Below are 16,597 nucleotides of genomic sequence, written 5' to 3'. Positions count from 1 at the left end.
ACGTCAACTAAATTCATATTTTAAGTTATTTGAGAGTTATTTGGGAGTTTTTAGGTATTATAGTTGAGGCTCTAAATCCAAAGGCTGTTTTATGCTTTTACTCTCAGCTTGTTTTTGCATCTTTCTACTGCTGAGTCAGCATCAAGATAATTTCCTCTAAAGTTTGCTCTTTGAGTATTTTCATTCTTACCCTGCTGAAGTCCCCTGCACATGATAAAATTAACATCAGAAAGTTTTCAAAGGACTCTCCACCTTGGATGAATGGCAAGCATTTACCTCTGTCTCCCATAACTCATGAAACATGGCAAACTGATGGGCAAGTTCGTCAAGATGTGGAAAATTCATTAGGATGAAAGTATCTATAGAGCTCTAATTATCCCTCTAGATTCCCATGCTGCTTAAATTTTACCAGATGATTTTCAACATTTTTCTTTTCTTTATACTATAAATACTCTTTGATTTATCATATATTTGCTTATGTTTTATTCCTTTTATTAAATTGTGATTTCCAAATGGGAAGAGACCGTGTATTCATTTATTTGTTCGTTTGTTTATCTTTTGTCTTTGTTTCAGTAGAATCATCCCTAGAGCATAAAAGAAATGCAAACTTGTGTTTAATGGGAATGTGTACATGTGAATGTATTAAGACATTCAGAAGCTAATTATACCAATGTTATTATCATGATTCAAAATATTTTTGTTTTGCTCTTCACTTTTAAAATAGTATTGAAAGACTGTGGCACAGTCTTTTCAAGATCTTCCAAAGTGCTTAATATTCATTCTCTGAAAGCAAATATTTGTTGAAAACACTAGAAAATAATTTAAAACCTTTTTTTGATGAAAGTAGGAGAAATCAAATGCTAAATAAATAAATGTAATTAAAAAGTAGGAGTGACTGAAGAGTAATAAAATGGACTTTTAAAGGCTTCATTTTTAACTTTGACTTAAATTCCAAATCCCATAATCTCATGATAATACTCATTTAGCAAAATAAATTTGGGTAGATTTGTTTAAATATTCCTTTGCCATAAAGATGCATTCAAGTAAGTGTTTCTATATTTTCATTTTGTTATACTCAATGTCTAGATAAATGAGTATTCAGAAACATCTGCTTCAAAGTCATGGAAATTTGAAATGGTGACACATGCTAGTGGATCAATTCTGAATGCCTATATTCAATGTTTTAGCATCTTAACATTTCTGTCAACACTGCATACATGGCAGATATGATTCTGTCATTTTGGAAATTTTTTTTCCTTATATTGCAATTTGAGTGATCAGGTGATAATCAATAACACCAGCTACTGGTCTTATCTAATAGTTTATATTTTCTATTGCTATGTACAAATTGTGTTATGTTCACTATATTTAAATTTATAAAGATTATTCAAGAATTCAATATTTAATTTAAAGAAGCTGACTTAAGTTTGCATTTGAAAGGATGCGGTGTAAGGATATAATGTGTTTGCGTGCAGGGGTAAAATTATAAATTATTTAGGGGATGGGCTGCTAACTAACTATATCATTAATTTTAATCTTCATTTTGTGGACATGAGTATATCTCTGAGTATATTATAGCATAGACATTCTGGAACAAACTATAAGTAAGAATTAATATTAATCACTGTACAGTTAAATTTATGGAGGACATTATAATAATAGCTACAATACCCAGTTTATCTATCTACAAAGAAAAAGTATTACATTTTTAATTAAATGGATATATTATTCAAGATTTATTTTTATTGATATATATTTTCTAACTATTTATACTGAGGTAGAAATGTGAAGGGCAAATTTTAGGAGGAAAAAAAGAGCCTACTTGCTGCATATGTAGAAGAGATATCAATATTTTCTGTGCCAATATGCCAGGTGACTTCTAAATATTGTTTCAAGTTCTATGATGTCATGTAAAAAATCAAAATCTGCTGTTAAATTCTTTGATAATTCTCGTATCTTCTATGATGCTGTGAGTGGAGGAGAATGTCCTTTTTTCCATTGGAACTGCGTTTTTTTCTGGTCTCATGATTCTGTGTCTTCTTAACATAACTCCGTTCTTTAAAAAAGCATGCACTCGTGTTTATTGGGCTCCACAAACACTGTGAATGATGGAAGCAGTGGAGGAGCCAGGAGGCACTCAGTGAATTGCTGCTGCCTCCCATTACATCTGGTCTGCTGTGATCGTTAATTGCCTGTCACAGCCACTGAGCCATGGAGCTGGCAGGGCTGCCACCTCCTGTTTGGTCAAGTTGTCATCTACTATTAATCTGAACCCTGTTGTTGTTTTTTCCATTGTCTCTACTTTCTCACTCTAGATGGAATGAAAATCTATTATCTAACTGTGATATGAGTATATCAAAATTTTAATTTTGAAGGAAAGTGAAATGAAAAGACCTTCTCATAAGAAGTGAATCTCCCATCAGGACTGCATGGTATTTTTCCTGCCATGCTGATTTTAAGGGCTCATGTCATTTTCTTTTCTACTACGACTCAGTTATTTTCATAACATCAGAGATCATCTGGTAAATGTTGCAAACTGCAAGCAAGAACAAAATAAAAACAAAAATGCAAGGAAAATCCTGAGGCCAGTTTAATAATGATCAGAAAGTTTCTGTTGCTGGTGAGTTTCGACAAAATATTACAGAAAACATGACTATATACCAGAGGGGGCCAAGGACCTCATTTCAAGACTGCTGAAGCATAATCCAGACAAAGGCCAATGCTGGGAGAAGTACTTGAGCACCCCAGGATCACAGCAAAGTCATCAAAACCAAGTAGCTACAAGAAGCGAAAGAATCTTGCAAGTAGAAAACCCCTTGAGCCAGGGCTTCTGTATAATTTGGCAGGAACAGGCTACTGACATTTATTTTACTACTGACTGGTTGCTTTCAATCTACATCATTACAAAAAAAAAATTTTTTTTTTAACTGAGGTGGGGTAGACAAGTTGCGGGGATTGGGTAGCTCAACTTGCCTGTTTGGGAAGATCTAATTCAATAAACATGACATTCTGAAATGAAAGTGGCCAGAAGAGTCATGCGAGTTTTACTGACCCTTAATCCTGTGGCAGGGTTCAACTACAGCGCCTGCCCGGCCTATGCCAGGTAAGGCATCCTTTTGAGCAATAAACATGGAGTCCAGGTGTGGAAAAAGTAACCAGTTTGCTTGACTTGACCAGTTAAAAAGTTGAGCAATAACCTTCCAAGTATCCCAGTGTATGTGTAACTTATTGGGTGGCCAACCCTGATAAAGCTGTTGAATTAATACATAAGATTCCTTCTTTTAATGTTCAAGATTTTGTATAGGAAAAAGAATCTGCTCCTCCATTTCCAACATGCTCCCATATGGATATGCTCCTGGGACCAGCAACCGTCTGTTACCATTTGCTCATGAAGCCCTAAAATTGGTCAGAACAGGACATTAATGAACTCCATGGCCATACTTCACCAAAAAGTGAAAAATAAAGCTCTACTTTTAAAAATTCTACTGGAGAAATTATAGCTCTCCAAATTAATTTCTATTGCCACTGTAAGTTAAATTCCAAAGAAAGTTTAAAGTCCTAACTTTAGGGGCCTAGTGAGGACCAGTAACAGCCTGAGCTATGCTCAAGACTTGTCTCTGCAGCCATCACCTTCTGCCGCAATGGGGTCTATTTCTATCAGCTTCCAATTTTTTCCTACTCCTTTAAGAAAGAATCTGCTGCATTCATGCTTTTTCATTTGCTCTCTTCTGTCTGTACTTAGAGAGCTAGCACCATTTGTTGTGTTCAATTACCCCATTTTGTTTTAAATGTCCTTTGCTTTCTGACCCAGACCTTTTTTTTGCTAGCATCTTTCTAGGGGTCTCCCATGGTAAAACATATGAAATTAGGAAGTTCTGGGGCTGCCCAAAGCATCCGTGGTTCACACCAAACTTTTCTACCTTCTCTTTCTGAATGAGAAAACTGAACTCCAAAGTTATCCTCCCATTAGACCATCTCCTCCCCAGGCAAGGACTTCAATCTTCTATTTCCCTTAAAGTCTTTTTTTTTTTTTTTAAATAAAATAAAAGGTCAATAAATTAATTTTTGAATTAATCAATATATTTCTCTCAATGTTTAATATTGATAAAATTTGAAACCTACAAAATGTTTCAAGGATAGTACAATGAACACCTATGTATTATTTCCTTAGATTCAGCAATTGTCAGCATTTTTGCTACACTGCTTTTTTCTTTCATATATACATTTGTGTTGTTGTATTTTGCTGACACATTGAGAATTATTTGCATGTATCATGACACTTTATGCCTAAAGACTTCAATATTTATTCTTTAGAAAAAAGGAATTTATAAATGTCCATAATAGAATGGCCATACTTTGGACATCTAATATCAATTTTATCCTATTATCTAACATACTTCACATTCAATGTTCTGTGGCTGTTCCAATATTGTCTTTTAGACCCGTTATTTTTTGTTTGTTTATTTGTTTTGTCAATGCAATCAAGGATCATACCTTGAATTTAATGTCATGTCTCTGGTTGCTTTTAATCTAGTAGGTTTTTCAGGCATTTTCTTCTTTTATAAAATAGATCTTGTTTATTTATTTTTGTCTATTAGTTTCCTCATGGTTATCTATAAGTTAAGCACTTTTGACAGAAATACTATGTAGGTGACAGCTTCATTTATAATGTGTCTTATCTTGCTTGTGCCTTCGCAGAGTCCTAATTCTATAAATCTCTCAGGCATGTTCTCTAGGGGAAGAGGGACACTCATATCCCCACCCAGCTGAACTGAGTCATCTTAAAACTCATTTAATGGTTCTTTGAATACTGTCCTTAATCTTTCTGGTATTTCCTTCTGAAATTGATTCACATTTTGCCAGTTCCTTAGTACAACTGCATAAGCCTTCAAGAAGACTCTCTAATTGGTATGTGTAGCTTGAAAAAGGTGCTTCTTAATAGATTTTAGGCTGTTTCTTGAGGACTCATTTTAATACTTTTTCAGCTATACTAAGTTATTTGGGGCCCCAATCATTTCTGCTGATGTGGTAACAAGTTCAAATATCACCTCATGTTTTAAATACCCCGTTTAAAGACTATTGGACTGCAGAATTTGTTTCGAAGTCTATTCCCATACTTTAGTGTAGATCTAGATTTGCTTCTGAAATCCCAGGTCTCTTGATATATATCCACCTGCTCTTTCATGTCTCATTATAAATTTCTTAGTTGCCCTGTGCTTTTTGTTCGTTTGTTTTAATTGAAACTGTTTGCAAAGCAGAAATATAGGAAGGTGAGAATAAATATGCCCTTAATATTCTATATGGCCAATGTAATTGATGACTTTCATCTCTTTCTACATAGAGACTGGGAAGAATATGTGCATTAAGTACCTAGAAGGGCGCCTGAGTAACTTAGAAGCACGTGATTTATTGATAATGTGAAGGAAGGGTTGTTACATAGAGGAGCTTGTTGGGTAAATCACAATGCAAGATTCTCTTTGTCTGGAAGAAAAGAGGTTGGTCTTTTAAACCCCCTTTTAGTCTATCCATTCTCGTCTGCAAGTCCTTCTATAGGCAGGGACGAATGAGGGTGGAGTAGGCAGCAGGGCTGTCCATAATCTTCCAGGAAGTTGTCCCCAATTATTTGAAGGAACGTCTCTGGAGAAGAAGGGTCACCTATGAGCAGATAGCAGCTAACTCTCACAGCTGAAGGCTGGGTATGCAAACATAGTCAGTCACTCTAGGCAGGACACTAATGGCATTCTCTGCATAGTGATCAGACTTAATCTCCGAGTAAGCCCTGGAGAAGAGATCTTGTTAGAACGTGAAGAAACTATCCCTGATCCTTATCTCAGCTGATGAGTCTATTTTGAGCCTATATTCCAATTCTGGGACAAAGTTGTACTGTTCTATCTCAGAACACACACATGTAAAATCTCATTTAATCCTCCTGAACAACGCTTTGACTTTTTGATGTAGTTAATTTTATTTATTTTTATTTTGTTTGCTTTTCATCTTCCATTCTCTCTGCCTAACCCCAGTCTTGGGAGAAGGCTAAATTCAGGAGTCTGCTATACTCTACAAAAGGAGGATGGCTCTTTGAAGTTCCTCTCCTCACATTCTGTTGTCATTGCCCTAATATAACCAAGGCATGGTTTTTGATCTAATACAGACTGAGTATTTTTTGAGGGATTTCATTAATTCCAGACTCAATGCCAAGATATCCTTCCAAGAATTATTCAAAATGGTTCAGGTGTCCTCCAAGCACTTTCTAGAGCTGCTTTGGTGATGCTTGGTACAAGCACTGCTCACAGTCTTCTGTTCCTTCCTGAAGGACTCCTAGCCTCAAGATAATGCATTCTCATTCTCCTTAAGTTAACTGGATCCAGTTTCTTTGCATATAACAATAGAAATTGTCTATTACATATAAGGGTTTAAAAGTTTACATAATCTAATATTCTAATAATCTTTATAGCTAGAACTAGAACTCAGGTATGTATAACATTTAAGACTGACTCCTTAGTCACTCTGCTATTTTCATTTTTATTAAAATATTTATTTTTGTAGATTATAATGCACAAACTATAGAGCTGTTCAAATTACTCAAGGATAAATATTTTACTGAGGAGAAAAAAGGTACACATGGCTGCATATGGTTAAGAACTTTAATGAACATCATTAAAATTCAATTTTAAAATATCTACTTTTAACAATATCCCAAAGTGCCAGTGAAAGATGCCAATAATTAGGCTTCCTTTCAGATAAGATTATCCAGAGTGGATCTTGCTCTGGCTGAGTTGTCCTGCACCATATACACCTTGAGGGATAACCCTCTACAAAATAAACATGATGAAGGCATTTCACACTGTGGTGAGCTAGGCAGGTCTCCTTTCCCAAAGATGCTTAAGAAAGGAGAGTAAGGTAAAATTCCCTGTGGCCTCCCATCCCATCACGGGGCCTAGGAAGACCGACACATTTGCTCTTTGATCTGACCAAGGGACAAGCCTAGATTTCAGGGGTCCCCACTTCTTATAGCCACAGTTGTGACTCAGAGATTCATATTTGTATTCTTTTCTGGGATTAAGTTACACCTTCACATTTAAGTAGGAGCCACACAGTCAGTAAAATTAATCATGAGATTTTGCCCATCCAGATGACTTGACTGAAAAGCCTATGTCTAGATAGAGCCTTTTAAATGTATGTTTCCTAAACTGCTTCCTTTATATACTACTTAAAGTATATAATTTATTATGCCTATCTTAACTCATAGATCCATATAAGGTCATTGTGTCCATAACAATCTGTCAGTGCTCATCTTTCATCCCTCTGCTTCAACATAATTTGCTTGTTTCTCCAGGGATTACTAATTAACTCAATATACTTTTATGTCATTGTTTTTGCTTTGGGTTTATTCATTGCAGTACTTTTTTATTTTGCCAAAATTCACATTCCGTCTATCTGGCAAGAAATTTAGAGGCTGGGTGACATTCTGTCCTAGATTTGACATGTGCCATATTTTATCTAAGAATTTATTTTCATCCAATATAATATTTAAAAATAGAGTTTTAAGTGGAAGAATCTGGTGAAACATTCAATGACTTCTTTCATTGAAAAAGAGATACATTTGGAAGGCATTTTTCCCATAGTTTGGAACTTTCTTTCTTTTTCCAGGAGTTTTGTTGGCAAAAAAAAAAAAAAAAAAATTACACAAACAAAATCAGACACAAAATCAACAAAAATAATAAAAAGCAAAACAAATATTCTTTCTCACTACAAGATACTAAGAAGGCTCATTTCTCTTCTCCACCCCAGATTCCTCCCTTTAGAAGGAAGTATGCTTTCTGATTCTTGGGATAACAAGTGATGGGAAAAGCATAAAACAGGGGCTAGAGGATGAAAAGTATTGCAGGTTTTCAAGAACAAGAAATATTCATGGAATTTTAGAGATATTATAGGGCTAGAGTTTGTTGGGAAAGTTTAGAAAGGTAGATATGAAACAGATTATAAAATATCCCATATGTCTTGCAATGGAATTTAGATTTATTGTGCAGTAAGCCACTGAAATATCTTTAGCATTGGAATAACAACATAGCTATATTTAACTTTCAGACAGATAGCTCTCATGCCAGAGTGTGGATGAATTAGAGACACTGAGATAAGACAGAAGTTATTTGAAATAACAAGTAAGAAAGATGTTAAGATGATACTAAGAAAGCGGCTATAGAAATAAAGATGAAGGGCTATAATTAAGAACGTTTTCAAAATAGAAACGAACAGACTTGGTGGCTACTTTGATACATAGAAGAAAGGAGAATAATGTGCTGAGCCCGTTTCATTCTTCTTAAAAAGATAGGGTTAAACGCTCCTTTGCCCCTTTGTTTATCTAATATTCTCACGAAACTTATAGTTACTTTGAAAATTCTTTGCTCTCTAAGGATGGAAAGAGTCCCAGCTTAGAACATCTTGTGCTGTGCCTGAGACCCTACTGCCCTACATTTTATAGAATGGGACAAAGAATAATGTAATTAAAAATGCAAATAGATGGTTCTTTTCTCCCTGGGGCTTTAGGTAATAATGACTGAAGTGACACATTATAGTTGAAGAGATAGATAATAGTGAGGAATGCTTCAAGGTAAATAAAAACATATATAATTTCTTTTAATCTAACTCTCAGTTTTCATATGATTTCTACCGCTGAATCAATATAATATCTATTTATAAACTAAGCCTCTTAAAATCGAATACCAACACTGTTTTTAGGCAGTTCAGAGAAATAGCTCTATGGTTTAGAATTAGAGACCTTACTAATAGTCTCTAAAAGAATATGTGTACTATCTAGTCACTGGATATTTACTTTGTCGTTTTCCTCAAGTCTGATTCTTCTATTGCTTCCCTAGTGCCTGGATGCCTGAAATGATTACTTCAGTGCTTTTGAGCCAATCTGCAATCCTAATTTATTCAGGACTGGAATGTGCCTTATCTTTTTACTCCCTTTGGGAATGAGACTCCTTCCCTAGTGTTAGATTTTCAAAAACCTGTGTTTCTAGCATTTACTTTTGTCCATACTGAAATCAGCGGTTTTTCTTAATTGCAGATTCTTAATTATAGATCCAAGGTATGAATCTGCCTTTAGGCATTACAGGACCCCCTGATTCCATACCTCAGCCTTTCTCAGAACAGCCTCCTACGGTTCACCAGTGAACTCCCTTAGACTCCTTGCCTTCTTGCCAAGATCTCCACTACTTGTCTAACTCCTCCAATAGCTAAAGCTCCACTATTAAACTGCTATGAGGCTAGTCTCAAGCCTGTAAGGCTTTCCCATCTTTATTTTCTTTTATCTGCCCTATTACAACAGATGGTGTGGATTCAGCACTGTGAGTGTACAAGTTTCTGCCTTTCTACTCTATTTAGATCAGCCTTCCAACTCATTTAGCATTCTCATGTTTACACAGTTTTGTGGCAAAATTATATAGGCACATCAGTATGAAAAAGATATTGTTTAGGGTCAAAACTATATTATCTTTGTCATGCAGAAATGAATATATTTTCCTTAAGTTTCAATTTCTCTATTCTCTTTTACCTAGTTTTACAGGAAAGTCCACAGAAGAATCTATTTTGCAATTCATTGTATTCTATCATCTCTACCTGCTACCAAGATAGGTAACATAACATGAAAATTCTGCTAAAAATAGAACAAAGGGATTTTTTTTTAAAAGGCATACACCTGCAAAGACAAAGAATAGGAGAAAAAACAACAACCACAAAATTTTGGAAGCTGCAAACTCACTTAGTGAGATAGAGAAAGCTAAACTTAAGCCTTGAATAGGTATTGGCCAGACATTTCTGAAAGAAATTCAGAAGTAGCCTATTCTCACCATGGAATCCCACAATGACTCAAGAGTTGGAGGCATGAGTTTTTTCCAAAGTGAAGTGTCTCATAGGGCTGAAAAAAAAAGAAAGCCCATTGAAAATATGGAAAGAAAACAGTTAAGCTTCTGTATTTCTTTCTCAAACTACTACTGACCCAGGCGACTACCCTTCCCACTCTAAACCAGGAAATCGGAGCTTTAAAATAAAACAAATAAACCAACTAAGAAACAAACAAGCAAGAAAACAGAGGGATTCCTGACTGGACATCAAGCATAGCTAATGGGGTAAACGTAGTAGTTAGACACATGGTACTGACACAAGTGAAATTAAATGAACATTAACAGGCTAAATTTCAAAATCAATAACTCCAAGCATTTGGCTCCTGTGATGACACTGCAAATTTCTATCAATGTTGATTCACTTTTTGTCCCTTTTAGTAATAGAAACCCTAAATGCCCCAAATTTTAGCTGAGCATCCAGGCAATCATTACTCTTCAAAGTTTGTGTTGCAGCTGAGTCGAGCCATGTGATTACTTTTTTTACTAATGAGATGCAAATGAGATTGATGTGTATAATCCACATATTACATTTTTAAGAGACAGCTGCTGATGCTGCATCTTTTTTTTCCTCTGGTCAGGAAACAGGATGATCTTTTGGAGTAGGTGTTTCTACCTGACCTGTAACGCCTGCTTATACTGAGTTTATTTCATGAGAGAGAACCAACTTCCATCTTGTTGGAGATATTCTAATCCTGGGTATCATTATTGTAGAAACCAATAGTTTTAACCAATTGTCTAAGAAATACTTAATTCTTGGATTGAAATTTTACTTTGGAACAACTGCTATGTCTAAGAAACAAAACATACAGATACAGTCAAAGGTTTGCAAAAATTGGCTTAATCTAATCACTGAAATGAAAACAATATTAAACATTCTGTCCAGGATCTTAATCAGATATTTAGTGCTTAACCTTAAATACCAACACAAAGATAATTTCTACTAGACATTTGAGAACAGCCTCTAACCAGAAAGACAAAGACTTAAGTCAACAAAAAACAGAGGAACAGATGAAAGAATAGAGAGGAAATAGAGGAGATGAAGGGAGCCGAAGAAAACTAAAAATCTATAATAGCTATTTTCAAAAGGTAAGAAAGTATGTAGGAATCAACAATAGATCACTATCGTATACTCCTAATTTTAAAATTGAAACTGCTAATGCTAGTTTTTATGTGTGGGCTTGCTCCTAAAAACCAAATGGGCTACTCACTTCATTCTGAAGGTTTCAAATGCATGCCCTTTGATTTGTGCTGCAGCTGTTCTCCAAAGAACATAAAATTGATTTGCAAATCTGTCTCTTAAATTAGAGGTCAGCTGCAAATGTTTGCTCCAAAAAAGCAACTGTTTGCTACTTTTGCTTACCATATTGGATATATTCTTTAAGAAAAGCATGAGCTTTGCAGTTGAGATTGAATTCCTAGGTCTGAAAATTCTCTGAATCTTTTTTCCTTTCTGTGATGTAGGTATTAATAGAGACTACTATCAAATTTTCTAAAAATTAAATAAGATAATTTATATGAAGGCCTAAGTATTAGTACCTAGCAAGTGTTCAATAAACATTAATTATTATTTTATGAACTTCTACATGCTACAGTTGCTTCACTAATGCCTTATTGCTTGGTACTCCATTGAGGTGTGCCTTTTCTAATGGTTCTATGAATCTCCCTGCAAACTGTTTCCCCATTCAGCTAGCAAGAACAATATTGCTGCTACTTCCAGGATGTTACTGTGGCCCAAGATTTATGTGACACTTTCTAAAGAAATCAGGCCATTCAACTGAATAACTTTTATTTAAAAAAATACATGTTGTTTCCTCTTAAGGAATATTCAAGATTTTTAAGAAATTTCAAATTTAAAAAAACTAATTTGCTTCCACATTATAAAAATTATTTTGTAGTAGGTGAGTCTTTGGTTAAATCACTTCTAAATACATACATACAGACATACTGCTAAATTGCCTTAATTCATAAGCAGTGTTTGACTAAAATTAGATATGTACAGTATTCTGTATACAGTAACCTCCCTTATTTGTAGTTCCACTTTCCAATATTTTAGTTATCCGTAGTCAACCATGATGCAAAAATATTAAAGAGAAAATTCCAGAAATAAGTAATTCATAATTTTTAAATTGCGTGCCATTCTAAGTAACATGAAGAACTCTAGTGTCACCTGCTCAGTCCTGCCTGAGATGTGAATCGCCTCACTGTCTCATGCATCCACACTGTGCACACTACTCGCCTGCTAGTCACTTGGTAGCCATCTCAGTTATCAGATCAACTATTCTGTTTTATTATTAGTTATTGTTGTTAGTCTTTTACTTTGCCTAATTTATAAATTAAACTTTGTCATAGGTATGTATGTGTAGGAAAACATATAGTATATATAGGGTTTGGTACTCTCCAAGGTTTTAGGCATCCACTGGGGGTTTTGTAATATATCTCTGGCAGGTTAAGGAGGACTAGTATATAAATGGAAATTCTATTCTATGAACTCTAAGATGTGAATTATTTTAAATAGCGTGTGATTTCTAAGGCACCAGTAAAGCCCTCATGTATATTATTCTTCAATTAAAAAAAAATGGTGATATGTATATACTTCTGTTGATAAGACTATACAGAGTATACACAATACTAAATTTATTTTAGAGAAAGGTAAATTACTTGTATGACAGAGCTCTTGTTAAAAAAAAAAGCTGTTTCATACTTCTGACAATTAGTACTATCATACTTTAGAAAGTGGGAGCCATATAATGTGATTTATTATCTTTTAAATATCTTATTCTAAAAATGACTAATGCTAATATAAAATTGAATCGGGTTATATAAAAAAGAAAAAAGAGAAGAGGAAGACATGTAAGTGGTCTCTGGCAACTGCTTTTTATATGACCTAAGAAAAACTTTTCCAGTAAAGCTGTGGGCAGTAGGACCTGTGAGGGAAACAGATGAGTTGATATACTATAGCTCTTCTTCCTTAAATATTGAATGTTCTTTTAAAACTCCCAGGTTTGCTTGTTTCTTATTATTGTTTTCTGTTTGTTTGCCTGAGTTGCTTTCCTCCTCTCTGGAGGATGCTTTGAGGTTTTCTTAGTCCTGCGTTAAGTAACTTTCTGAGCCATATAAATAGATTGTTTCAACTGGGGATGTTTTCCATCTGTCTTCTTCAATGATAACTGCCTAATGAAACATTTAGAAAATACTACTCCTTTTGACTGACTTTTACCTGTGGCATTGCTCAGAACACAAATTAAAATACTTCTCCTTTAAGTGGGGAATCTCTGCAAAGAAAAGGTGCTAATGCAGAGTGACCCTTCCATGGTATTCTTTAATCCTTGATGACAGCAAGTGAAATGGGACTGGACGCAGAGCAAATTACTTCATTAGTAACATAGCCTAGACTACCTGTGAAACCATAATCTGCATTTTCTAATACATGAGCCGTGAAATGTGATCATTTAACTCTCACGATATTGTCTACTCAAGCTAATTTTTTTTGCTTCAATAAATTACTTGTTAAAATGCAAAATTATTATGTTTTCCTGATTTTTCTATCTTCAAATATAGTACATGGCATGGTATAAACAGGATTATTAACAAAACAATGCAGAACTGCAAATAATTGACTACAGTGTTTAATTTTATAGTGCATTCCCAAAGGGAGCATGTATGAAGCAATGAATCTATACTCTTTCATTTTTGTGAATGATGTATGAAATATACTAATTTAATTGGTACAGAATGGACTTTAATCATTTTGTACCATCATTTTTTGGTTTTATCAATATATCTCAACTGCAAAAATGAGTGACTCAAATTAATACTATAACTATAATATGTTTTTTAAAATATATACTCTTAATCCCCAATAACCGAATGCAAACGCAGTCTGATGTTAATCCTGTAAGAGGTACTTGACCACTGGAAACAAGTTGAAAGAAACACATACTAGTATACAACTGAGAGAAAAATTTCACAATACAGTCTCTCAAGAAGTGTGACATTTTTTGAAATGAGTTTTTTCCTGAGAAAAATTTTATTTAAAAAAGATAGAAAAGTAACAATGTTTTTTTATAGATTAAAAACAAATTATATAATGCAAGTAGTTGATAATATAATTAATTTCAAATATTCTTCTAAGTGTAGAAGAGAGGGGAAAAAAGTTAAAAAAGTATTCTTTGTTAAACATTATAATAACATATCTTCTCATTAATTTTAATCACAGGGCAGGGGTGGGCAATCTCTTTCTGTGAAAGGCAGGTAGTCAATATGCTAGGCTTGGTGCATCATTCGGCCAACTCAGCTATTTTTGCACAAAAGCATCTATAGAAAATACAAAGGGGTATGACTGTGTGTCAATACAACTTTACAGAATTGGTTGTACAGACAGATTTGGCCCACAGGTCATAATTTACCAAACATTTATCCCAGAATAATTTTTAGAGACTGTTATTTCTAAAAGAGACTCCACCCAATAAGGTCTTGAACCAAATAAAATTAATTTAGGATTGATCAGAAAGATAATAAGGAATATTCTATTCTATCAAATCTTTTAAGTATCATTTAGAGTTGTATTTTTGTGTTCCTAGCAATTAGTTTAGGCAGTTTAAAAACATCAGCATTGATACATTTAAAAAGCATTTTGCTGACGCAATGTCTTATGTTTGAAAATTCTTACTGAATGAACACAGAGAGAAGAGATGATGAACACTTCAAGTTATCCATGTTTAAGTTCATTAAAAAGGATAGATTTTTCTCCTATTAATTTATTCCAATGAATCCATGCAAAATGAGCTGAATTTACAAATCAGTTTTCTTAAACAGAAAAAGGTATATTTCCTTTGTCGATCATAAATCTAACAATACAAGTTCTCTTCAGTTCGGTTGTCAAGTCCTTTTCTAACTAATGAAAATAATACAAAATAAAATAAAGCAATACTAGCTACAATTTGTCTTGCAGGGTATCTCATTTATCATTACCACAACAGTAAGAATGAATTCTTATTTTAGAAATAAAGAACAAATCCAATCAGAAATGACATCAAGATTTAAGATAAGCCCCCTTTGTGATTTTAAACTTTTCTCAGTACAAAATATTTAACAAAGTCCTACTATGAATCTCATGCTTTACATACAAAATTTTAATCTCCTTTAACCTTGCAAAATAAGTGTTAATGTTTCTCTAACTGAATATGAATAACCTGTCCATGGTCAGAGAGCTGGCAGAGTCTGACTTGTTCTGCCTGTGTCAGGACCCATACTCTCTCTGCTAAGCTGAGCATTGATAAGCAAGTAGAGATACGAAGATATATTTCAACAAGCCTAATTTCATGGTTAGATTTGTAAAAGCAAAGGCTTGTTAAGATCAATAAAGAAGAGTACAAGGTGATGTTCTGAGTATACGAGAACAGAAGTGATGAGAAAAGAGATATTTAAAATAGAGGACAATATATATAAAACCAAGAGGTTTAAATCTTCTTCTGATATAAATCAGAGCCGTGTTGATTCATCTTCAACAGGGAAGTAATTACACAGATTCAAAAAGTGTTGATATGAACTTTAGACGATAACCCACATATGTAAATTGCATTAATATCATTCAGTTGATATAAATCTAAACGTATATAAGGACAAACACATATTCTATATTCTTACTTCAATCTCTTTATGTTTGTTTTAACAGTTTTTAACTTTTGTCTTGTTTCTGATCCAAATGTGTAGGTTTTAAAATTTGACCTTCTGAAACTGATTTCTATTTAATTGGGTAAATAAGTTATATAAAAATGATTCTCTGAGAATTATTAAAATTTGGTCAATTTTTCAATGCATACTTAAGTAAAAAAGCATTTGCTATCTTTAGAGAATAATCCATTGTATTGAAATCTATTATAGCCTGTTTATTCATCTGATTTAAAAATTACTGAGAAAAAAATGTTTTAAATCTCCCATAATGATGCCAGATTTTTCTCATTTCTCATTGCAGTTTTTCCTTTACATATTTTGAAACTTGTTATTAGCATAAATCAAGTTTCGAATTGTTATCTTTTCCTGATGAATTGAAAAATTAATTATTCGATAATTGCTATCTTTATATCTTATAATATTTTTGCCTTAAAGTCTAGCTTATATAATATTAGTATGGCCACAAAAGATTCATAAAATTAAGTAGGAGTTTCTCCATTTTTCTACTGTTAAATTTTTGTGTGTCTCTTGTTAACACTATAAACAATCAAGCGATTTTTAATTCAGTCTGACAAACTTTGCTTTTAACAAAAGAATTTGTCCCTTGATATGTATTGAGATTATGATTATATTTACATTTATTTTTATCTTCTTATTTCATAATGATTGTTTAGTCTGAGTTTTATGATATTTTCTCATGTCTTAATTTATTGTGTATTGATTAAGGTGATTTCTCCCCAAAATTTGGTATTTATCAGATTTACCCATATAGTTGCAATTCCCTTTGCTCACCATTCCTTTTTGCATCTCAGCTTTTCATAAAAAATCATTTTTCTTTCTTCTATAGTGAAAAATTGAGAAATTTCTTTCATAAGATTTATTAATGGTAAATAACCACTTTTATGTTGTCTAAATAAGCTTTCATTTATTTATATATTTTTCAAAGACAGTTTTTGCCTTGGTTTCACTACAGTGTGTTTTGGTGTAGATTTATTTTCATTTATCTTGCTTAAGAT

This window comes from Pteropus medius, unplaced genomic scaffold, assembly GCF_902729225.1.
Source record: "Pteropus medius unplaced genomic scaffold, Ma_sr-lr_union100, whole genome shotgun sequence".
NCBI classification, from domain to species: Eukaryota; Metazoa; Chordata; class Mammalia; order Chiroptera; family Pteropodidae; genus Pteropus; species Pteropus medius.
The sequence above is the reverse complement of the archived record's forward strand: the minus strand, read 5'-3'. Positions refer to the sequence as shown.